We start from the raw sequence: 24,115 nt of genomic DNA on the forward strand, positions 1-24,115 counted from the left end.
CAATGCACTCCAGATCCCTAAGACTCAGTGTGTGCCATTATCTGAAGCTCTATAGCTCATTTTCCGCTGCCTCTGCTAGCTCAAATTTGGCAGATCTGATCTTGGTCTCAGAATATATTTTGGGGATATTTTGTGCTGATTTCTATGAGTTATGTCAGCCAAGCTTCTGCTGTGAACTCTTCTAACTCTCAGCGCATAACCTACAGTCCAATGTGTGCTGTCCGCTTGAGAGTGTGCGTCCAAGTTAAACAGAGTTTCACCTTTGCTGCTCCATCATCAGAGGTCAGATCCTGCACAGATTTCCATTCCCTACTTTGCCTTCTCCTGCTTCCAGGTTTTCTGAGGCCTCATCCTGTCTTTGGAAGTAACAGACCACTCTTCGGAATGTGTCCTGTGCCAAGGGCTGGGTGAGTGGAAGTTTACATTGCTGTGTATAAGGGAGGGAGTGAGTGCATGTTGCACTGGTTCTCTGCCAACTGGGCATCGATAAATCAACACTATCCAGATTTAATTCACAGAAATTTGATGTTTGTTTAGCACTGTTTTCTATAAATCCATGGTTGGAGGGATTGTCCCAAGACTCCAATTTTGACATTGTATTGATAACACATTTGCAGTTTTTAAGAAGGTTAATAGAATTGATTTACATGCTTTGGATTTATATGAAAATGAATTTAGTGTTTGAAACGTACTAAATATTCCTAGAAGTCAGACTTGTCAATTTTTGTAACATTATGTCAGCTCTAAGCAAAATGTAGACAGATAGAAAGTAAAATCTCAGTCCAAAATGTTGAAGGGGACATGTCAACTCTTTAGTGTTGAAGCCTCCAACAGCAACAGGAACCATGAAGTACCTATTGAAACCATGAAATAACAGAGAACCTGGGTTTCAGTTGTGCCTGTGGTGCCCTATACTCCCAATGAGTCATACTGGCCAATGTTGGCATTTCAAGTGGTAACATTCCTCTCTAAGAAAGTACAAGAAAAACCAAACAAAATATATATATTTAGGCTTGATTCCATAAGCACATACAGGCATTTTAGCTATGAGAACCCTGCTGAAGTTATGATAGGCTATTGAAAAGCAGGTGTTTTTCTATCATTGATGAGAACACTTAATCATCCTATGATGTTGGGTAAAGCAATTTAAAACAACCAAGTCTGCACCCCCATAATTTCGTGCACAATTTGCTTGGCTGAAAGGAAAGTCGGACCACAAAATCTTTGTCTTTAAAGACTTTCACTTCTTTTACATTTCAGGTCCCTAGCTGACATAAGATTTACCTATACTGTCTTGAAAAACTGAGGCCTAGTACATATTCAAGTTCAGTCAAAGATTCCTCTCACTTACCACACTCCCTTCACCCCAGACAAGACATAAACCCAGCATTTGCTGAATCTAGGGGAAGGTCATCATTTCTTTGTGTGAGCTAAGTATTCAATTCCTAACTATTTTAGGCGAGAGTATTTGACCTTTAAGGATTTCACTGTTGTTCACAGAGTGTGAAGATGGAGGAACTCTGATTCTAGGAGGGGCTTGCACTTCTCCTACTGGCTTCATTGCAGCTCAGGTTCTGATCCTTTAAAATGGATGCCTGAGTGGAGGGGAGGGAAGAGCAAGTGCTTGATAGCAAGGCCCAAACCTGGGAAAAGGCTTACCTGGGCTTGGTGCATTTTGGTCTGAATGGATTGTATATGTCCTTTGGGACCTGTGGATTCTCATGACCTCTTCCAAGAACATGAGCGCTTTTATCATCTCTTCCATCTCTTGTCTTTTAGACGTCAGGAATCTTGGAGCCGTTCTTGGAACAGAGATTTGAGTGACTTTCTCAAGTGCACGTTGACACTCTGAATGTTTCTGCCAGTATCACAGAGGTTCAGTAGGTCTCATGAATGTCTTTCGAGCCTGGTATTCTCTAGAGATGTCTCCATGCCGGTATTCTCCATTGTAGCGGAACAACTCTCATCAATATGTTCGCATCTCTCCTCAATCCGTGCAGCCAGCTTTTCTGCCAGCTTCTCTTCGTGTCTCCCATAAAGTCGACTTCAACAGGACTGGGCAAGTCTGAAAGTACCTCGGAGCCTCACCAGTAAGCTGATGACAGGCAGATCTTCCACTCTCTGCCCTTTCAGGTTCTGGAAACTTACCTGTGAACTTAGGTCTTTGGGCAGCATCTTTATCTCAAACTTTCACAGCGTCCCGAACAAAAGACCTAAGCCAATCTCCACAAAGTGCGGCAGCCCCTCCATCACACTGATCCACCCACAGAATTCTGCCCAGTTACCTTGGATCCACCAGTCACAACAAGCCTCGAGGTACACACCAAGATTCCACTTAGAATCCAACCGGTAACTGCCATCCCCAAAGGTTGCTGAATATTGTCATTTTTGGGGGAGGGGCTGCATCAAACGAGAGGTTCCTAAGTTAAATGTGATTCTATGCACTAGCGTGAGATTGGCCTTTTATCTTCCCTCTTTCCTTTGGTTCAGCTCTGTATATACAGTACAAATGGGGGGAAGTGTATCCATTTTCATTTTATGGTTTCACACGACTTGAAAGTTTCGAACAGCTCACAGTACACAGAGAACCCAATAAAGGAAACTCATGTTTGTGTAATATCCATTCACCCAGAATTCATATACGTCTGTTGCTTTGTGCTGAAATACCCACGTTCTCAGAAAATGGATCCAGTTGTTTCATGGGGTTGAAATTCTGAGAAATGAAACCAATCCCTATGTGCACTTTACGGTCTGTCTCGTTTGCTCTTAGTACAGTTTTGCAGAGCTACTTGTCTTTGTTATAGGCTTATGCCGTTTCATCTCTTCTTAGGGTAGAATATGGCATTCATTCTTTCTGTTGTTAGAATTGTAAGACTATATCACGGACTATGACCAAGTCTTATTCAAAATCGGCATTTGGGTTAGGTCACGATATGCTCTTTTGAATCAATATTTATGAATATTAATGCACGCGTCTGTGTTCTGAATACAATTGTGTTGAGTACATTTAAGCTGCGATACTCGGTCGAAGCGTGCTGAATGATCCTTGACATCAATTTGAGTATTTTGTTTTGGATACTCATGGTTTCTTTGGTATATGTCAGCCAACCGTACCCTTTTGGTGTCTATTTGTTTGTTTGATTGTTGGTTTGTTTGCTTTTTGTTGGTTTTGCAAACACATTATTCCATGCATCACTCCGTTTTCTTCAGAGTGTCATATAGGTGAATCACTTAAGATAGTGCTTAAAATCACCTATGATTTACTGCTACCCTCTCCCATCTTATGGCTTTGATGTCCTCCTTGCCTTCTTCTTGTTTCTTGTTTGTAACTCACACTCTTCTTGCATATCCAATAATGGTTTTTCTTATTTCCATTTCATCTTGTTACTTTTTTATTCAGGGTAAAGTTCTCAATCTTTCTTTTAGGATAAGTCTTGAACTGCTGAATTCTTTTAAGCTTAGCTGGTCAGTGAATTTCCCTAGCTCTGCCGTTATTAGAAATGGCCATCATGTGGCATAGGCTACCCATGATTACAGCTTTTTCTCATTCAGTAGATGGCCTATTTCCTTGCAATCTTCACTGTTCTGCGATATTTCTGCTGAGATATGTGTTGAAACCCCTCTGGAGATTGGGTTGTTAATAAATTGCTTACCTCTAGATGCATTTTAAAACACTGGGGTGATCATGAACTTTGTTGAACTGAATTATATAGCTGCAATTACGTCTATTGGGATTCCACCTCCTTTGGACTCTGTGTAGTTCCTGAAATCATATAGATGATACTTTCTTGTCTTTCAGCAAGTTTCAGTCTGACTTTTCTACAATTATCTTTTCAGGCCTTTTTTTCTTAATCTTGCGTTTTCATCTGGGACTCTTACGAATCATACTCTTTCATGCTATTTCTTAACCCAGGCTACTACAGCAATGTTTGCATTGGTTTGCACTTCTTTTTCTATGTCTTCTTCTGATCGAGGGAATACTGTTCCCCTGTCTTCCCAGACTTTCACGAGTCTGTCTTCAATAATAAGTCTGCTATGGCCTGACTTTAGCCCTGGTATTGTCTCATCCTTGGGTTTTCTGATATTATTTGCCTCGGTTTTAGAGTTTCTCTTCCCCTTTCCTGGTATACTGCCTTCTCTGATACTGAGACACAATTGTACTTCATGTTTTCCTCACCTGAGTTTTCACTACATGCTCTGGTAGCATTTTGCAGTCTAGATGTATGAAAGCTTATTTTTTGGGCCTTCAAACTCTTTGGAACTGAAAATGGTACTTCCTGTTTCTTTTACTATACTTCTTTATTTCTAGTGGTCAAGTAATATCAGGTATCTAATATAGATTTATAGGGCTTTGTTAAGTGAAAATTTTAGAACATTGAGTGTACAAAGTTCCATGATATTTCTGTGAGGACAATATTCCCTAGGCATTGATGCCATGTCCTGTTCCTGTGTGTGTTGTCTGGTATATCTCTAACTGCTGGTGATGCCTTTATTGTGATGAGCACATCATATTATTTCAATAAGTAAAACTTCTTTTTATTGCACTAACCTCACAATTCTGAAAGTGCAGAGTACACTTCCTCTTCTGGAAATGAAGCTTAAAAGTTTTCAGCTCGGCATTTTGCTGTACGTCATATTGGAGTCTTTCCAAAACAGCAAACTGAGAGTGCGCTTGTGCTTTCTATTGCCATGGGAATGTCCCAATGTTACCAGTTCTTACCAGAGCTTCTCTGTCTACAGAAAAACCAGTGGAAACATATGTATGGATGTCAAACATCAGGGCCTGCTTGAATGATCCCGCAGACCGATCATTGTTTATTCTGGGCAGTACCATGTCAGTGCCAACCAAAATGTAGCATCTGCATTTGGGAGATAATGCTGAAGGAAATGCTTCAACTTCTCACGTTGTGGACTTTGACCACTATTCCTTGATCCCTCATTCTTGGGTCATGGGTGCACGAATGCAACCACAGATCTGTACCGAATTCTCTTCCTCAAACCAATCCGTAATCCCTGTCCTAATTATGACTGTAGCAGATCCTAAACCTTTTAGTACTGATTTAAAACCCAAGGGCCACTGAATCACTCAGACCAGATGCACGTCTTCACTGGTTGAGCCCCACACGTGCTCTATGGCAAAATGCCTAATTGATCCTGGGCCTGCAAAATGCAGTGGACGTGGCCATGGCACTTATCGAAAAACTCAACCACACAAGGCAATGTGGTTGCTTTCTTACTGGAGTAACAGGTTTGTATGCTCCCTTGATATAACCCACCACAACCCACAATGCACTCCAGAATTCTGAGACTCAGAGTGTGCCATTATCTGTAGCTCTATACCTCATTTTCCGCTGCCTCTGCTAGCTCAAATTTGTCAGTTCGGATCTTGGTCTCAGAATCCATTGTGGGGATATTTTGTGCTGATTTCTATGAGTTATATCAGCCAAGCATCTGCTGTGCACTCTTCTAACACTCAGCGCATTACCTACATTCCTATGTGTGCTGTCCGCTTGAGAGTGTGCGTCCAATTAAAACAGAGTTTTACCTTTGCTACTCCATCAGCAGAAGTCAGATCCTGCACAGATTTCCAATCTCTACATTGCCTTCTTCTGCTTCCATGTTTTCTGAGGCCTCATCCTGTCTTGGAAGTAACAGACCACACTTTGGAATCTGTCCTGTGCAAGGGCTGTGCGAGTGGAAGTTTATTTTGCTGTGTACATGGGAGGGAGTGAGCACAGGTTGCACTGGTTCTCTGCCAACTGAGCATCGATAAATCAACAATTTTCAGATGTAATTCACAGAAATGTGATGTTTGTTTAGCTCTGATTTCTATAAAGCCATGGTTGGAGGGATTGTCCGAAAACTCCAATTTTGAAATTGTGTTGATAACACAGTTGAAGTTTTTAAGAATTTTAATAGAAATGATTTAAATGTTTTGGATTTAAATGAAAATGAAATTAGTGTTTGAAACGTACTAAATTTACCTAGAAGTCAGACTTGTCAATTTTTGTAACATTATGTCAGCTCTAAGCAAAATGTAGACAGATAGAATGTAAAATCTCAGTCCAAAATGTTGAAGGGGACATGTCAACTCTTTAGTGTTGAAGCCTCCAACAGCAACAGGAACCTTGAAGTACGTATTGAAAACATGAAATAACTGAGAACCTGGGTTTCCTTTGTGCATGTTTTGTCCTATACTCCCAATGAGACATACTGGCCAATGTTGGCATTTCAAGGGAAACATTCCTCTCTAGGAAAGTACAAGAAAAACCAAACAAAATATATACATTTACGCTTGATTCCAAAAGCACATAAAGGCATTTTAGCTATGAGAACCCTGCTGAAGTTATGATAGGCAATTGAAAACAGGTGTTCTTCTATCAGTGATGAGAACGCTTAATCATCCTATCATGTTGGGTAAAGCAATTTAACACAACCAAGTCTGCACCCCCAAATTATCGTGCACCCGGCGCTTGGCTGAAGAGAAAGACGGTCCACCAAACCTGTTTCTTTAAAGTCTTTCACGACTTTTACAGTTCAGGTCCCTATCTGACATAATATTTACCTATACTGTCTTGAAAAACTGAGGCGTAGTACATTTTCAAGTTCAGTCAAAGATTCCTCTCACTTACCACACTCCCTTCACCCCAGACAAGACATAAACCCAGCATTTGCTGAATCTAGGGGAAGGTCATCATTTCTTTGTGTGAGCTAAGTATTCAATTCCTAACTATTGTAGGCGAGAGTATTTGACCTTTAAGGAGTTCACTGTTGTTCACAGAGTGTGAAGTAGGAGGAACTCTGATTCTAGGAGGGGCTTGCTCTTCTCCGACTGGCTTCATTGCAGCTCAGGTTCTGATCTTTTAAAATGGATGACTGAGTGGAGGGGAGGGAAGAGCAAGTGCTTGATAGCAAGGCCCATACCTGGGAAAAGGCTTACCTGGGCTTGGTGCATTTTTTCTGAATGGAATGTAAATGCCCCTTGGGACCTTTGGATTCCCATGTCCTCTTAAAGAACATGAGCGCTTTTATCATCTCTGCCATCTCTTGTCTTTTAGACATCAGGATTCTTGGAGCCGTTTTTGGAGCAGTGAATTGAGTGACATTCTGAAGTGCATGTAAACACTGCGAAAGTTTCTGCCAGTATCACAGTAGTTCAGTAGGTCTCATGAATGTCTTTCGAGCCTGGAATCCTCTAGAGATGTCTCCATGCCGGTATTCTCCATTGTAGCGGAACAACTCTCATCAATATGTTCGCATCTCCCCTCAATCCGTGCAGCCAGCTTTTCTGCCAGCTTCTCTTCGTGTCTCCCATAAAGTCGACTTCAACAGGACTGGGCAAGTATGAAAGTACCTCGGAGCCTCACCAGTAAGTTGATGACAGGCAGATCGTCCACTGTCTGCCCTTTCAGGTTCTGGAAACTTACCCGTGAACTTAGGTCTTTGGGCAGCAGCAATATCTCGAACTTACACAGCGTCCCGAACAAAAGACCTAAGCCAATCTCCACAAAGGTTGGCAGCCCATCCATCACACTGATCCACCCACAGAATTCTGCCCAGTTACTTTGGATCCACCAGCAACAACAAGCCTCGCGGTACACACCAAGATTCCACCTGAAATCCAACCGGTAACTGCCATCCCCAATTGTTGCTGAATATAGTCAGTGTTGGGAGAGGGGCTGCATCAAACGACAGGTTCCTAAGTTAAATGTGATTCTATCCACTAGGGTGCCATTGTCCTTTTATATTCCCTGTATCCTTTGGTTCAGATCTGTATATACAGTACAAACGGAGGGAAATGTGTCCATTTTGTGTTTATGGTTTCAAACGTCTTGAAACTTTCTAACAGCTCAAAGTATTTAGAGACAGCACTAAGGGAAACTCATGTTTGTGTTATATCCATTCACCCAGAAAACATATCCATCTGTTGCTTTCTGCTGAAACACACACGCTCTCAGTAAATGGATCCATTTGTTTCATGGGGGCTGAAATTCCGAGAAATGAAACCAATCCCAATGTGCACTTTACTGTCTGTCTCGTTTGTTCTTAGTACAGTTTTGCAGAGCTAATTGTCTTTGTTATAGGCTTATGCATTTATTTCTCTACTTAGGTTAGAATATTGCATTCATTCTTGCTGTTGGAAAAATTGTAAGACTATATCACGGACTGTGACCAAAACTTATTGAAAATCGGCATTTGTGTTAGGTCACGATATGCTCTTTTGAATCAATATTTATTAATATTAATGCACGCGTCTGTGTTCTGAATACAAGTGTATTGAGTACATTTAAGCTGCGATACTGGGTCGATGCATGCTGAATGAACCTTGATATCACTTTGAGTATTTTGTTTTGAATACTCATGGTTTCTTTGGTACATGTCAGCCAACCGAACCCTTTTGGTGTCTGTTTGTTTGTTTGATTGTTGGTTTGTTTGCTTGTTGTTGGTTTTGCTAACACATTAATTCATGCATCACTCCGTTTGCTTCAATCAGAGAGTCATACATGTGAATCACTTAAGATAGAGTTTAAAATCACCATTATTTACTGCTACCCTCTCCCATTTTATGGCTTTGATGTCCTCCTTGCCTTCTTCTTGTTTCTTGTTTGTAACTCATGCTCTTCTTGCATTTCCAATAATGGTTTTTCTTATTTCCATTTCAACTTGCTACTTTTCTATTCAGGGTAGAATTCTCAAACTTTCCTTTAGGATAAATTTTGAACTGTTGAATTCTTTTAAGATTTGCTGGTCTGTGAATTTCCCTAGCTCTGCCGTTAATAGAAATGGCCAGCATGTGGCATAGGCTACCCATGATTACAGCTTTTTCTCATTCAGGTTATGGCCTATGTCCTTGCACTCCTCCCTGCTCTGGAATATTTCTGCCGAGATATGAGCTGAAACCCTTCTGGAGGTTCTGTTGTGACTATAATGCTTTCCTCTAGATGCATTTTAAATCACTGGGGTGATCATGAACTTTGTTGATTTGAATTATACAGCTGCAATTACGTCTATTGGGATTCCACCTCCTTGGGACGATGTGTAGTTCCTGAAATCGTATAGATGATTCTTTCTTGTCTTTCAGCAAGTTTCAGTCTAACTATCCTACAACTATCTATTCAGGGTTTTTTTGTTAATCTTGCTTTTCCATCTGGGACTCTTACAAATCATAATCTTTCATGCTGTTTCTTAACCCAGGCTACAACAGCAATGTTTGCATTGGTTTGCACTTCTTTTCCTATGTCTTCTTCTGATCGAGGGATTTCTGTTACCCTGAATTCACAGTCTTTCACGAGTCCGTCTGCATTCTCAAGTCTGCTTTGGACTGACTTTAGCCCTGGTATTGTCTCATCCTTGGGTTTTCTGATATTATATGCCTCGTTTTTAGAGTTTCTATTCACCTTTCCTGGTATACTGCCTTTTGTGATTCTGAGACACTATTGTACTTCATGTTTTCATCACCTGAGTTTTCACTACATGCTCTGGTAGCGTTTTGCAGTCTAGATGTTTGAAAGCTTATTTTTTGGGCCTTCAAAATCTTTGGAAATGAAAATGGTACTTCCTGTTTGTTTTACTATACTTTTTATCTCTACTGGTCAAGTAATATCAGGTATCTAATATAGATTTATAGGGCTTTGTTAAGTGAAAATTTTAGACCATTGGGTGTACGAAGTTCCATGATAATTCTGTGAGGACAATTTTCCCAAGGCATTGATGCCATGTCCTGTTCCTGTGTGTTTTGTCTGGTATATCTCTAATTGATGGTGTTGCCTTTGTTGTGATGAGCACACCATATTATTTCAAATAGAAAAATTTCGTTTTATTGCACTAACCTCACAATTCTGAAAGTGCAGAGTACACTTCCTCTTCTGGAAATGAAGCTTAATAGTTTTCAGCTCAGCATTTTGCTGTACGTCATATTGGAGTCTTTCCAAAACAGCAAACTGAGAGTGCGCTTGTGCTTTCTATTGCCATGTGAATGTCCCAATGTTACCAGTTCTTACCAGAGCTTCTCTGTCTACCGAAACACCAGTGGAAACATATGTATGGATGTCATACATCAGGGCTTGCTGAAATGACCCCGCAAACCGAACTTTGTGTCCACTGGGCAGTACCATGTCAGTGCCAACCAAAATGTAGCATCTGCATTTGGGAGATAATGCTGAAGGAAATGCTTCAAGTTCTCACGTTGTGGACTTTGACCACTCATTCTTGATCCCTCATCCTTGGGTCATGGGTGCACGAATGCAACCACAGTTCTGTACCGAATACTCTTCCTCAAACCAACCCATAATCCCTGTCCAGGTTATGACTGTAGCAGTTCCTAAAGCTTTTAATTCTGATTTCATACCCAAGGGCCACTAAATCCCTCAGACCAGATGCACGGCTTCTCTGTTTCAGCCCAACACGTGCTCTATTGGCAAAATGCCAAATTGATCCTGGGCCTGCAAGATGCAGTGGACGTGGCCATGGCACATATCGAAAAACTCAACCACACAAGGCAATGTGGTTGCTTTCTTACAGGGGTAACAGGTCGGTATGCTCTCTTGATATAACCCACCACAACCCACAATGCACTCCAGATCCCTGAGACTCAGCGTGTGCCATTATCTGTAGCTCTATACCTCATTTTCTGCTACCTCTGCTAGCTCAAATTTTTCAGATCGGATCTTGGTCTCAGAATCCATTGTGGGGATATTTTGTGCTGATTTCTATGAGTTTTGTCAGCCAAGCATCTGCTGTGCACTCTTCTAACACTCAGCGCATTACCTACAGTCCCATGTGTGCTGTCCGCTTGAGAGTGTGCGTCCAATTAAAACAGAGTTTCACCTTTGCTGCTCCATCTGCAGAGGTCAGATCCTGCACCGATTTCCATTCTCTACTTTGCCTTCTCCTGCTTCCAGGATTTCTGAGGCCTCATCCTGTCTTGGAAGTAACAGACCACTCTTCGGTAACTGTCCTGTGCCAAGGGCTGGGTGAGTAGAAGTTTACATTGCTGTGTACATGGAAGGGAGTGAGCGCAGGTTGCACTGGTTCTCTGCCAACTGGGCATCGATAAATCAACATTTTCCAGATGTAATTCACAGAAATATGATGTTTGTTTAGCTCTGATTTCTATAAAGCCATGGTTGGAGGGTTTGTCCGAAGACTCCAAATTTGACATTGTGTTGATAACACAGTTGCAGTTTTTAAGAATTTTAATAGAAATGATTTACATGTTTTGGAATTATATGAAAATAAATTAGTGTTTGAAACTTACTAAATTTACCTAGAAGTCAGACTTGTCAATTTTTGTAACATTTTGTCAGCTCTAAGCAAAATGTAGACAGATAGAAAACAAAATCACAGTCCAAAATGTTGAAGGGGACATGTCAATTCTTTACCTTTGAAGCCTCCAACAGCAACAGGAACAATGAAGTACCTATTGAAACTATGAAATAACTGAGAACCTGGGTTTCAGTTGTGCATGTTGTGCCCTATACTCCCAATGATACTTACTGGCCAATGTTGGCATTTCAAGGTGTAACAATCCTCTCTACTAAAGTACAAGAAAATCCAAACAAAATATATACATTTAGGCTTGATTCCAAAAGCACATACAGGCATTTTAGCTATGAGAACCCTGCTGCAGCTATGCTAGGCTATTGAAAAACAGGTGTTCTTCTATCAGTGATGAGAATGCTTAATCATCCTATCATGTTGGGTAAAGCAATTTAACACAACCAAGTCTGCACCCCCAAAATATCGTGCACCCGGCGCTTGGCTGAAGAGAAAGACGGTCCACCAAACCTGTTTCTTTAAAGTCTTTCACGACTTTTACAGTTCAGGTCCCTATCTGACATAATATTTACCTATACTGTCTTGAAAAACTGAGGCGTAGTACATTTTCAAGTTCAGTCAAAGATTCCTCTCACTTACCACACTCCCTTCACCCCAGACAAGACATAAACCCAGCATTTGCTGAATCTAGGGGAAGGTCATCATTTCTTTGTGTGAGCTAAGTATTCAATTCCTAACTATTGTAGGCGAGAGTATTTGACCTTTAAGGAGTTCACTGTTGTTCACAGAGTGTGAAGTAGGAGGAACTCTGATTCTAGGAGGGGCTTGCTCTTCTCCGACTGGCTTCATTGCAGCTCAGGTTCTGATCCTTTAAAATGGATGTCTGAGTGGAGGGGAGGGAAGAGCAAGTGCTTGATAGCAAGGCCCAAACCTGGGAAATGGCTTACCTGGGCTTGGTGCATTTTTTCTGAATGGATTGTAAATGCCCCTTGGGACCTTTGGATTCCCATGTCCTCTTAGAGAACATGAGCGCTTTTATCATCTCTGCCATCTCTTGTCTTTTAGACATCAGGAATCTTGGAGCCGTTTTTGGAGCAGTGAATTGAGTGACTTTCTGAAGTGCATGTAAACACTGCGAAAGTTTCTGCCAGTATCACAGTAGTTCAGTAGGTCTCATGAATGTCTTTCGAGCCTGGTATTCTCTAGAGATGTCTCCATGCTGGTATTCTCCATTGTAGCGGAACAACTCTCATCAATATGTTGGCATCTCTCCTCAATCCGTGCAGCCAGCTTTTCTGCCAGCTTCTCTTCGTGTCTCCCATAAAGTCGACTTCAACAGGACTGGGCAAGTATGAAAGTACCTCGGGGCCTCACCAGTAAGTTGATGACAGGCAGATCGTCCACTGTCTGCCCTTTCAGGTTCTGGAAACTTACCCGTGAACTTAGGTCTTTGGGCAGCAGCAATATCTCGAACTTACACAGCGTCCCGAACAAAAGACCTAAGCCAATATCCACAAAGGTTGGCAGCCCATCTATCACACTGATCCACCCACAGAATTCTGCCCAGTTACTTTGGATCCACCAGCAACAACAAGCCTCGCGGTACACACCAAGATTCCACCTGAAATCCAACCGGTAACTGCCATCCCCAATTGTTGCTGAATATAGTCAGTGTTGGGAGAGGGGCTGCATCAAACGAGAGGTTCCTAAGTTAAATGTGATTCTATCCACTAGGGTGCCATTGTCCTTTTATCTTCCCTGTATCCTTTGGTTCAGATCTGTATATACAGTACAAACGGAGGGAAATGTGTCCATTTTGTGTTTATGGTTTCACACGTCTTGAAACTTTCTAACCGCTCACAGTACTTAGAGACAGCATTAAGTGAAACTCATGTTTGTGTTATATCCATTCACCCAGAAAACATATCCATCTGTTGCTTTCTGCTGAAACACCCACGCTCTCAGAAAATGGATCCATTTGTTTCATGGGGGCTGAAATTCCGAGAAATGAAACCAATCCCAATGTGCACTTTACTGTCTGTCTCGTTTGTTCTTAGTACAGTTTTGCAGAGCTAATTGTCTTTGTTATAGGCTTATGCATTTATTTCTCTACTTATGTTATAATATTGCATTCATTCTTGCTGTTGGAAAAATTGTAAGACTATATCACGGACTGTGACCAAAACATATTGAAAATCGGCATTTGTGTTAGGTCACGATATGCTCTTTTGAATCAATATTTATGAATATTAATGCACGCGTCTGTGTTCTGAATACAAGTGTATTGAGTACATTTAAGCTGTGATACTGGGTCGATGCATGCTGAATGAACCTTGATATCACTTTGAGTAATTTGGTTTGAATACTCATGGTTTCTTTGGTACATGTCAGCCAACCGAACCCTTTTGGTGTCTGTTTGTTTGTTTGATTGTTGGTTTGTTTGCTTGTTGTTGGTTTTGCAAACACATTAATTCATGCATCACTCCGTTTGCTTCAATCAGAGAGTCATATATGTGAATCACTTAAGATAGAGTTTAAAATCACCATTATTTACTGCTACCCTCTCCCATCTTATGGCTTTGATGACCTCATTGCCTTCTTCTTGTTTCTTGTTTGTAACTCACGCTCTTCTTGCATTTCCAATAATGGTTTTTCTTATTTCCATTTCAACTTGCTACTTTTCTATTCAGGGTAGAATTCTCAATCTTTCCTTTAGGATAAATTTTGAACTGTTGAATTCTTTTAAGATTTGCTGGTCTGTGAATTTCCCTAGCTCTGCCGTTAATAGAAATGGCCAGCATGTGGCATAGGCTACCCATGATTACAGCTTTTTCTCATTCAGGTTATGGCCTATTTCATTGCACTCCTCCCTGTTCTGCAATATTTCTGGCGAGATATGAGCTGAAACCCTTCTGGAGGTTCTGTTGTGACTATAATGCTTTCCTCTAGATGCATTTTAAATCACTGGGGTGATCATGAACTTTGTTGATTTGAATTATACAGCTGCAATTACGTCTATTGGGATTCCACCTCCTTGGGACAATGTGTAGTTCCTGAAATCGTATAGATGATTCTTTCTTGTCTTTCAGCAAGTTTCAGTCTAACTATCCTACAACTATCTATTCAGGGTTTTTTTGTTAATCTTGCTTTTCCATCTGGGACTCTTACAAATCATAATCTTTCATGCTGTTTCTTAACCCAGGCTACAACAGCAATGTTTGCATTGGTTTGCACTTCTTTTCCTATGTCTTCTTCTGATCGAGGGATTTCTGTTACCCTGAATTCACAGTCTTTCACGAGTCCGTCTGCATTCTCAAGTCTGCTTTGGACTGACTTTAGCCCTGGTATTGTCTCATCCTTGGGTTTTCTGATATTATATGCCTCGTTTTTAGAGTTTCTATTCACCTTTCCTGGTATACTGCCTTTTGTGATTCTGAGACACTATTGTACTTCATGTTTTCATCACCTGAGTTTTCACTACATGCTCTGGTAGCGTTTTGCAGTCTAGATGTTTGAAAGCTTATTTTTTGGGCCTTCAAAATCTTTGGAAATGAAAATGGTACTTCCTGTTTGTTTTACTATACTTCTTTATCTCTACTGGTCAAGTAATATCAGGTATCTAATATAGATTTATAGGGCTTTGATAAGTGAAAATTTTAGACCATTGGGTGTACGAAGTTCCATGATAATTCTGTGAGGACAATTTTCCCAAGGCATTGATGCCATGTCCTGTTCCTGTGTGTTTTGTCTGGTATATCTCTAATTGATGGTGTTGCCTTTGTTGTGATGAGCACACCATATTATTTCAATTAGAAAAACTTCGTTTTATTGCACTAACCTCACAATTCTGAATGTGCAGAGTACACTTCCTCTTCTGGAAATGAAGCTTAATAGTTTTCAGCTCGGCATTTTGCTGTACGTCATATTGGAGTCTTTCCAAAACAGCAAACTGAGAGTGCGCTTGTGCTTTCTATTGCCATGTGAATGTCCCAATGTTACCAGTTCTTACCAGAGATTCTCTGTCTACCGAAACACCAGTGGAAACATATGTATGGATGTCATACATCAGGGCTTGCTGAAATGACCCTGCAGACCGAACTTTGTGTCCACTGGGCAGTACCATGTCAGTGCCAACCAAAATGTAGCATCTGCATTTGGGAGATAATGCTGAAGGAAATGCTTCAAGTTCTCACGTTGTGGACTTTGACCACTCATCCTTGATCCCTCATCCTTGGGTCATGGGTGCACGAATGCAACCACAGTTCTGTACCGAATACTCTTCCTCAAACCAACCCATAATCCCTGTCCAGGTTATGACTGTAGCAGATCCTAAAGCTTTTAATTCTGATTTCATACCCAAGGGCCAGTAAATCCCTCAGACCAGATGCACGGCTTCTCTGTTTCAGCCCAACACGTGCTCTATTGGCAAAATGCCAAATTGATCCTGGGCCTGCAAGATGCAGTGGACGTGGCCATGGCACATATCGAAAAACTCAACCACACAAGGCAATGTGGTTGCTTTCTTACAGGGGTAACAGGTCGGTATGCTCTCTTGATATAACCCACCACAACCCACAATGCACTCCAGATCCCTGAGACTCAGCGTGTGCCATTATCTGTAGCTCTATACCTCATTTTCTGCTACCTCTGCTAGCTCAAATTTTTCAGATCGGATCTTGGTCTCAGAATCCATTGTGGGGATATTTTGTGCTGATTTCTATGAGTTTTGTCAGCCAAGCATCTGCTGTGCACTCTTCTAACACTCAGCGCATTACCTACAGTCCCATGTGTGCTGTCCGCTTGAGAGTGTGCGTCCAATTAAAACAGAGTTTCACCTTTGCTGCTCCATCTGCAGAGGTCAGATCCTGCACCGATTTCCATTCTCTACTTTGCCTTCTCCTGCTTCCAGGATTTCTGAGGCCTCATCCTGTCTTGGAAGTAACAGACCACTCTTCGGTAACTGTCCTGTGCCAAGGGCTGGGTGAGTAGAAGTTTACATTGCTGTGTACATGGAAGGGAGTGAGCGCAGGTTGCACTGGTTCTCTGCCAACTGGGCATCGATAAATCAACATTTTCCAGATGTAATTCACAGAAATATGATGTTTGTTTAGCTCTGATTTCTATAAAGCCATGGTTGGAGGGTTTGTCCGAAGACTCCAAATTTGACATTGTGTTGATAACACAGTTGCAGTTTTTAAGAATTTTAATAGAAATGATTTACATGTTTTGGAATTATATGAAAATAAATTAGTGTTTGAAACTTACTAAATTTACCTAGAAGTCAGACTTGTCAATTTTTGTAACATTATGTCAGCTCTAAGCAAAATGTAGACAGATAGAAAACAAAATCACAGTCCAAAATGTTGAAGGGGACATGTCAATTCTTTACTGTTGAAGCCTCCAACAGCAACAGGAACAATGAAGTACCTATTGAAACTATGAAATAACTGAGAACCTGGGTTTCAGCTGTGCATGTTGTGCCCTATACTCCCAATGATACTTACTGGCCAATGTTGGCATTTCAAGGTGTAACAATCCTCTCTACTAAAGTACAAGAAAATGCAAACAAAATATATACATTTAGGCTTGATTCCAAAAGCACATACAGGCATTTTAGCTATGAGAACCCTGCTGCAGCTATGCTAGGCTATTGAAAAACAGGTGTTCTTCTATCAGTGATGAGAATGCTTAATCATCCTATCATGTTGGGTAAAGCAATTTAACACAACCAAGTCTGCACCCCCAAAATATCGTGCACCCGGCGCTTGGCTGAAGAGAAAGACGGTCCACCAAAACTGTTTCTTTAAAGTCTTTCACGACTTTTACAGTTCAGGTCCCTATCTGACATAATATTTACCTATACTGTCTTGAAAAACTGAGGCGTAGTACATTTTCAAGTTCAGTCAAAGAATCCTCTCACTTACCACACTCCCTTCACCCCAGACAAGACATAAACCCAGCATTTGCTGAATCTAGGGGAAGGTCATCATTTCTTTGTGTGAGCTAAGTATTCAATTCCTAACTATTGTAGGCGAGAGTATTTGACCTTTAAGGAGTTCACTGTTGTTCACAGAGTGTGAAGTAGGAGGAACTCTGATTCTAGGAGGGGCTTGCTCTTCTCCGACTGGCTTCATTGCAGCTCAGGTTCTGATCCTTTAAAATGGATGTCTGAGTGGAGGGGAGGGAAGAGCAAGTGCTTGATAGCAAGGCCCAAACCTGGGAAATGGCTTACCTGGGCTTGGTGCATTTTTTCTGAATGGATTGTAAATGCCCCTTGGGACCTTTGGAATCCCATGTCCTCTTAGAGAACATGAGCGCTTTTATCATCTCTGCCATCTCTTGTCTTTTAGACATCAGGAATCTTGGAGCCGTTTTTGGAGCAGTGAATTGAGTGACTTTCTGAAGTGCATGTAAACACTGCGAAAGTTTCTGCCAGTATCACAGTAGTTCAGTAGGTCTCATGAATGTCTTTCGAGCCTGGTATTCTCTAGAGATGTCTCCATGCTGGTATTCTCCATTGTAGCGGAACAACTCTCATCAATATGTTGGCATCTCTCCTCAATCCGTGCAGCCAGCTTTTCTGCCAGCTTCTCTTCGTGTCTCCCATAAAGTCGACTTCAACAGGACTGGGCAAGTATGAAAGTACCTCGGAGCCTCACCAGTAAGTTGATGACGCAGATCGTCCACTGTCTGCCCTTTCAGGTTCTGGAAACTTACCCGTGAACTTAGGTCTTTGGGCAGCAGCAATATCTCGAACTTACACAGCGTCCCGAACAAAAGACCTAAGCCAATCTCCACAAAGGTTGGCAGCCCATCTATCACACTGATCCACCCACAGAATTCTGCCCAGTTACTTTGGATCCACCAGCAACAACAAGCCTCGCGGTACACACCAAGATTCCACCTGAAATCCAACCGGTAACTGCCATCCCCAATTGTTGCTGAATATAGTCAGTGTTGGGAGAGGGGCTGCATCAAACGAGAGGTTCCTAAGTTAAATGTGATTCTATCCACTAGGGTGCCATTGTCCTTTTATCTTCCCTGTATCCTTTGGTTCAGATCTGTATATACAGTACAAACGGAGGGAAATGTGTCCATTTTGTGTTTATGGTTTCACACGTCTTGAAACTTTCTAACCGCTCACAGTACTTAGAGACAGCATTAAGTGAAACTCATGTTTGTGTTATATCCATTCACCCAGAAAACATATCCATCTGTTGCTTTCTGCTGAAACACCCACGCTCTCAGAAAATGGATCCATTTGTTTCATGGGGGCTGAAATTCCGAGAAATGAAACCAATCCCAATGTGCACTTTACTGTCTGTCTCGTTTGTTCTTAGTACAGTTTTGCAGAGCTAATTGTCTTTGTTATAGGCTTATGCATTTATTTCTCTACTTAGGTTAGAATATTGCATTCATTCTTGCTGTTGGAAAAATTGTAAGGCTATATCACGGACTGTGACCAAAACATATTGAAAATCGGCATTTGTGTTAGGTCACGATATGCTCTTTTGAATCAATATTTATGAATATTAATGCACGCGTCTGTGTTCTGAATACAAGTGTATTGAGTACATTTAAGCTGCGATACTGGGTCGATGCATGCTGAATGAACCTTGATATCACTTTGAGTAATTTGGTTTGAATACTCATGGTTTCTTTGGTACATGTCAGCCAACCGAACCCTTTTGGTGTCTGTTTGTTTGTTTGATTGTTGGTTTTTTTGCTTGTTGTTGGTTTTGCAAACACATTAATTCATGCATCACTCCGTTTGCTTCAATCAGAGAGTCATATATGTGAATCACTTAAGATAGAGTTTAAAATCACCATTATTTACTGCTACCCTCTCCCATCTTATGGCTTTGATGACCTCATTGCCTTCTTCTTGTTTCTTGTTTGTAACTCACGCTCTTCTTGCATTTCCAATAATGGTTTTTCTTATTTCCATTTCAACTTGCTACTTTTCTATTCAGGGTAGAATTCTCAATCTTTCCTTTAGGATAAATTTTGAACTGTTGAATTCTTTTAAGATTTGCTGGTCTGTGAATTTCCCTAGCTCTGCCGTTAATAGAAATGGCCAGCATGTGGCATAGGCTACCCATGATTACAGCTTTTTCTCATTCAGGTTATGGCCTATTTCATTGCACTCCTCCCTGTTCTGCAATATTTCTGGCGAGATATGAGCTGAAACCCTTCTGGAGGTTCTGTTGTGACTATAATGCTTTCCTCTAGATGCATTTTAAATCACTGGGGTGATCATGAACTTTGTTGATTTGAATTATACAGCTGCAATTACGTCTATTGGGATTCCACCTCCTTGGGACGATGTGTAGTTCCTGAAATCGTATAGATGATTCTTTCTTGTCTTTCAGCAAGTTTCAGTCTAACTATCCTACAACTATCTATTCAGGGTTTTTTTGTTAATCTTGCTTTTCCATCTGGGACTCTTACAAATCATAATCTTTCATGCTGTTTCTTAACCCAGGCTACAACAGCAATGTTTGCATTGGTTTGCACTTCTTTTCCTATGTCTTCTTCTGATCGAGGGATTTCTGTTACCCTGAATTCACAGTCTTTCACGAGTCCGTCTGCATTCTCAAGTCTGCTTTGGACTGACTTTAGCCCTGGTATTGTCTCATCCTTGGGTTTTCTGATATTATATGCCTCGTTTTTAGAGTTTCTATTCACCTTTCCTGGTATACTGCCTTTTGTGATTCTGAGACACTATTGTACTTCATGTTTTCATCACCTGAGTTTTCACTACATGCTCTGGTAGCGTTTTGCAGTCTAGATGTTTGAAAGCTTATTTTTTGGGCCTTCAAAATCTTTGGAAATGAAAATGGTACTTCCTGTTTGTTTTAATATACTTCTTTATCTCTACTGGTCAAGTAATATCAGGTATCTAATATAGATTTATAGGGCTTTGTTAAGTGAAAATTTTAGACCATTGGGTGTACGAAGTTCCATTATAATACTGTGAGGACAATTTTCCCTAGGCATTGATGCCATGTCCTGTTCCTGTGTGTTTTGTCTGGTATATCTCTAATTGATGGTGTTGCCTTTGTTGTGATGAGCACACCATATTATTTCAATTAGAAAAACTTCGTTTTATTGCACTAACCTCACAATTCTGAAAGTGCAGAGTACACTTCCTCTTCTGGAAATGAAGCTTAATAGTTTTCAGCTCGGCATTTTGCTGTACGTCATATTGGAGTCTTTCCAAAACAGCAAACTGAGAGTGCGCTTGTGCTCTCTATTGCCATGGGAATGTCCCAATGTTACCAGTTCTTACCAGAGCTTCTCTGTCTACCGAAACACCAGTGGAAACATATGTATGGATGTCATACATCAGGGCTTGCTGAAATGACCCCGCAGACAGAACTTTGTGTCCTCTGGGCAGTACCATGTCAGTGCCACCCAAAATGTAGCATCTGCATTTGGGAGATAATGCTGAAGGAAATGCTTCAAGTTCTCACGTTGTGGACTTTGACCACTCATCCTTGATCCCTCATCCTTGGGTCATGGGTGCACGAATGCAACCACAGTTCTGTACCGAATACTCTTCCTCAAAGCAACCCGTAATCCCTGTCCAGGTTATGACTGTAGCAGATCCTAAAGCTTTTAATACTGATTTCAAACCCAAGGGCAACTAAATCCGTCAGAAAAGATGCACGGCTTCTCTTTTTCAGCCCAACACGTGCTCTATTGGCAAAATGCCAAATTGATCCTGGGCCTGCAAGATGCAGTGGACGTGGCCATGGCACATATCGAAAAACTCAACCACACAAGGCAATGTGGTTGCTTTCTTACTGGGGTAACAGGTCGGTATGCTCTCTTGATATAACCCACCACAACCCACAATGCACTCCAGATCCCTGAGACTCAGCGTGTGCCATTATCTGTAGCTCTATAGCTCATTTTCTGCTACCTCTGCTAGCTCAAATTTTTCTGATCGGATCTTGGTCTCAGAATCCATTGTGGGGATATTTTGTGCTGATTTCTATGAGTTATGTCAGCCAAGCATCTGCTGTGCACTCTTCTAACACTCAGCGCATTACCTACAGTCCCATGTGTGCTGTCCGCTTGAGAGTGTGCGTCCAATTAAAACAGAGTTTCACCTTTGCTGCTCCATCTGCAGAGGTCAGATCCTGCACCGATTTCCATTCTCTACTTTGCCTTCTCCTGCTTCCAGAATTTCTGAGGCCTCATCCTGTCTTGGAAGTAACAGACCACTCTTCGGTAACTGTCCTGTGCCAAGGGCTGGGTGAGTAGAAGTTTACATTGTTGTGTACATGGAAGGGAGTGAGCGCAGGTTGCACTGGTTCTCTGCCAACTGGGCATCGATAAATCAACATTTTCCAGATGTAATTCACAGAAATGTGATGTTTGTTTAGCTCTGATTTCTATAAAGCCATGGTTGAAGTGATTGTCCGTAGACTCCAAATTTGACATTGTGTTGATAACACAGTTGCAGTTTTTAAGAATTTAAATAGAAATGATTTACATGTTTTGGGTTTATATGAAAATAAATTAGTGTTTGAAACTTACTAAATTTACCTAGAAGTCAGACTTGTCAATTTTTGTAACATTATGTCAGCTCTAAGCAAATTGTAGACAGATAGAAAACAAAATCACAGTCCAAAATGTTGAAGGGGACATGTCAATACTTTACTGTTGAAGCCTCCAACAGCAACAGGAACAATGAAGTACCTATTGAAACTATGAAATAACTGAGAACCTGGGTTTCAGTTGTGCATGTTGTGCCCTATACTCCCAATGACACTTACTGGCCAATGTTGTCATTTCAAGGTGTAACAATCCTCTCTACTAAAGTACAAGAAAATCCAAACAAAATATATACATTTAGGCTTGATTCCAAAAGCACATACAGGCATTTTAGCTATGAGAACCCTGCTGCAGCTATGCTAGGCTATTGAAAAACAGGTGTTCTTCTATCAGTGATGAGAACGCTTAATCATCCTATCAGGTTGGGTAAAGCAATTTAACACAACCATGCACCCCCAAAATATCGTGCACCCGGCGCTTGGCTGAAGAGAAAGACGGTCCACCAAACCTGTTTCTTTAAAGTCTTTCACGACTTTTATAATTCAGATCACTATCTGACATAATGTTTACCTATACTGTGTTGAAAAACTGGGGCGTAGTACATTTTCAAGTTCAGTCAAAGATTCCTCTCACTTACCACACTCCCTTCACCCCAGAGAAGACATAAACCCAGCATTTGCTGAATCTAGGGGAAGGTCATCATTTCTTTGTGTGAGCTAAGTATTCAATTCCTAACTATTGTAGGCGAGAGTATTTGACCTTTAAGGAGTTCACTGTTGTTCACAGAGTGTGAAGTAGGAGGAACTCTGATTCTAGGAGGGGCTTGCTCTTCTCCGACTGGCTTCTTTGCAGCTCAGGTTCTGATCCTTTAAAATGGATGTCTGAGTGGAGGGGAGGGAAGAGCAAGTGCTTGATAGCAAGGCCCAAACCTGGGAAATGGCTTACCTGGGATTGGTGCATTTTTCTAAATGGATTGTAAATGCCCCTTGGGACCTTTGGATTCCCATGACCTCTTAAAGAACATGAGCGCTTTTATCATCTCTGCCATCTCTTGTCTTTTAGACATCAGGAATCTTGGAGCCGTTTTTGGAGCAGTGAATTGAGTGACTTTCCGAAGTGCATGTAAACACTGCGAAAGTTTCTGCCAGTATCACAGTAGTTCAGTAGGTCTCATGAATGTCTTTCGAGCCTGGTATTCTCTAGAGATGTCTCCATGCCGGTATTCTCCATTGTAGCGGAACAACTCTCATCAATATGTTGGCATCTCTCCTCAATCCGTGCAGCCAGCTTTTCTGCCAGCTTCTCTTCGTGTCTCCCATAAAGTCGACTTCAACAGGACTGGGCAAGTATGAAAGTACCTCGGAGCCTCACCAGTAAGTTGATGACAGGCAGATCGTCCACTGTCTGCCCTTTCAGGTTCTGGAAACTTACCCGTGAACTTAGGTCTTTGGGCAGCAGCAATATCTCGAACTTACACAGCGTCCCGAACAAAAGACCTAAGCCAATATCCACAAAGGTTGGCAGCCCATCCATCACATTGATCCACCCACAGAATTCTGCCCAGTTACTTTGGATCCACCAGCCAAAACAAGCCTCGCGGTACACACCAAGATTCCACCTGAAATCCAACCGGTAACTGCCATCCCCAATTGTTGCTGAATATAGTCAGTGTTGGGGGAGGGGCTGCATCAAACGAGAGGTTCCTAAGTTAAATGTGATTCTATCCACTAGGGTGCCATTGTCCTTTTATCTTCCCTGTATCCTTTGGTTCAGATCTGTATATACATTACAAACGGAGGGAAATGTGTCCATTTTGTGTTTATGGTTTCACACGTCTTGAATCTTTCTAACAGCTCACAGTATTTAGAGACAGCACTAAGTGAAACTCATGTTTGTGTTATATCCATTCACCCAGAAAACATATCCATCTGTTGCTTTCTGCTGAAATACCCACGCTCTCAGAAAATGGATACATTTGTTTCATGGGGGCTGAAATTCCGAGAAATGAAACCAATCCCAATGTGCACTTTACTGTCTGTCTCGTTTGTTCTTAGTACAGTTTTGCAGAGCTAATTGTCTTTGTTATAGGGTTATGCATTTATTTCTCTACTTAGGTTAGAATATTGCATTCATTCTTGCTGTTGGAAAAATTGTAAGACTATATCACGGACTGTGACCAAAACTTATTGAAAATCGGCATTTGTGTTAGGTCACGATATGCTCTTTGAATCAATATTTATGAATATTAATGCACGCGTCTGTGTTCTGAATA

The sequence above is a fragment of the Camelus bactrianus genome, chromosome 6, assembly GCF_048773025.1.
Source record: "Camelus bactrianus isolate YW-2024 breed Bactrian camel chromosome 6, ASM4877302v1, whole genome shotgun sequence".
In the NCBI taxonomy this organism is placed as follows: Eukaryota; Metazoa; Chordata; class Mammalia; order Artiodactyla; family Camelidae; genus Camelus; species Camelus bactrianus.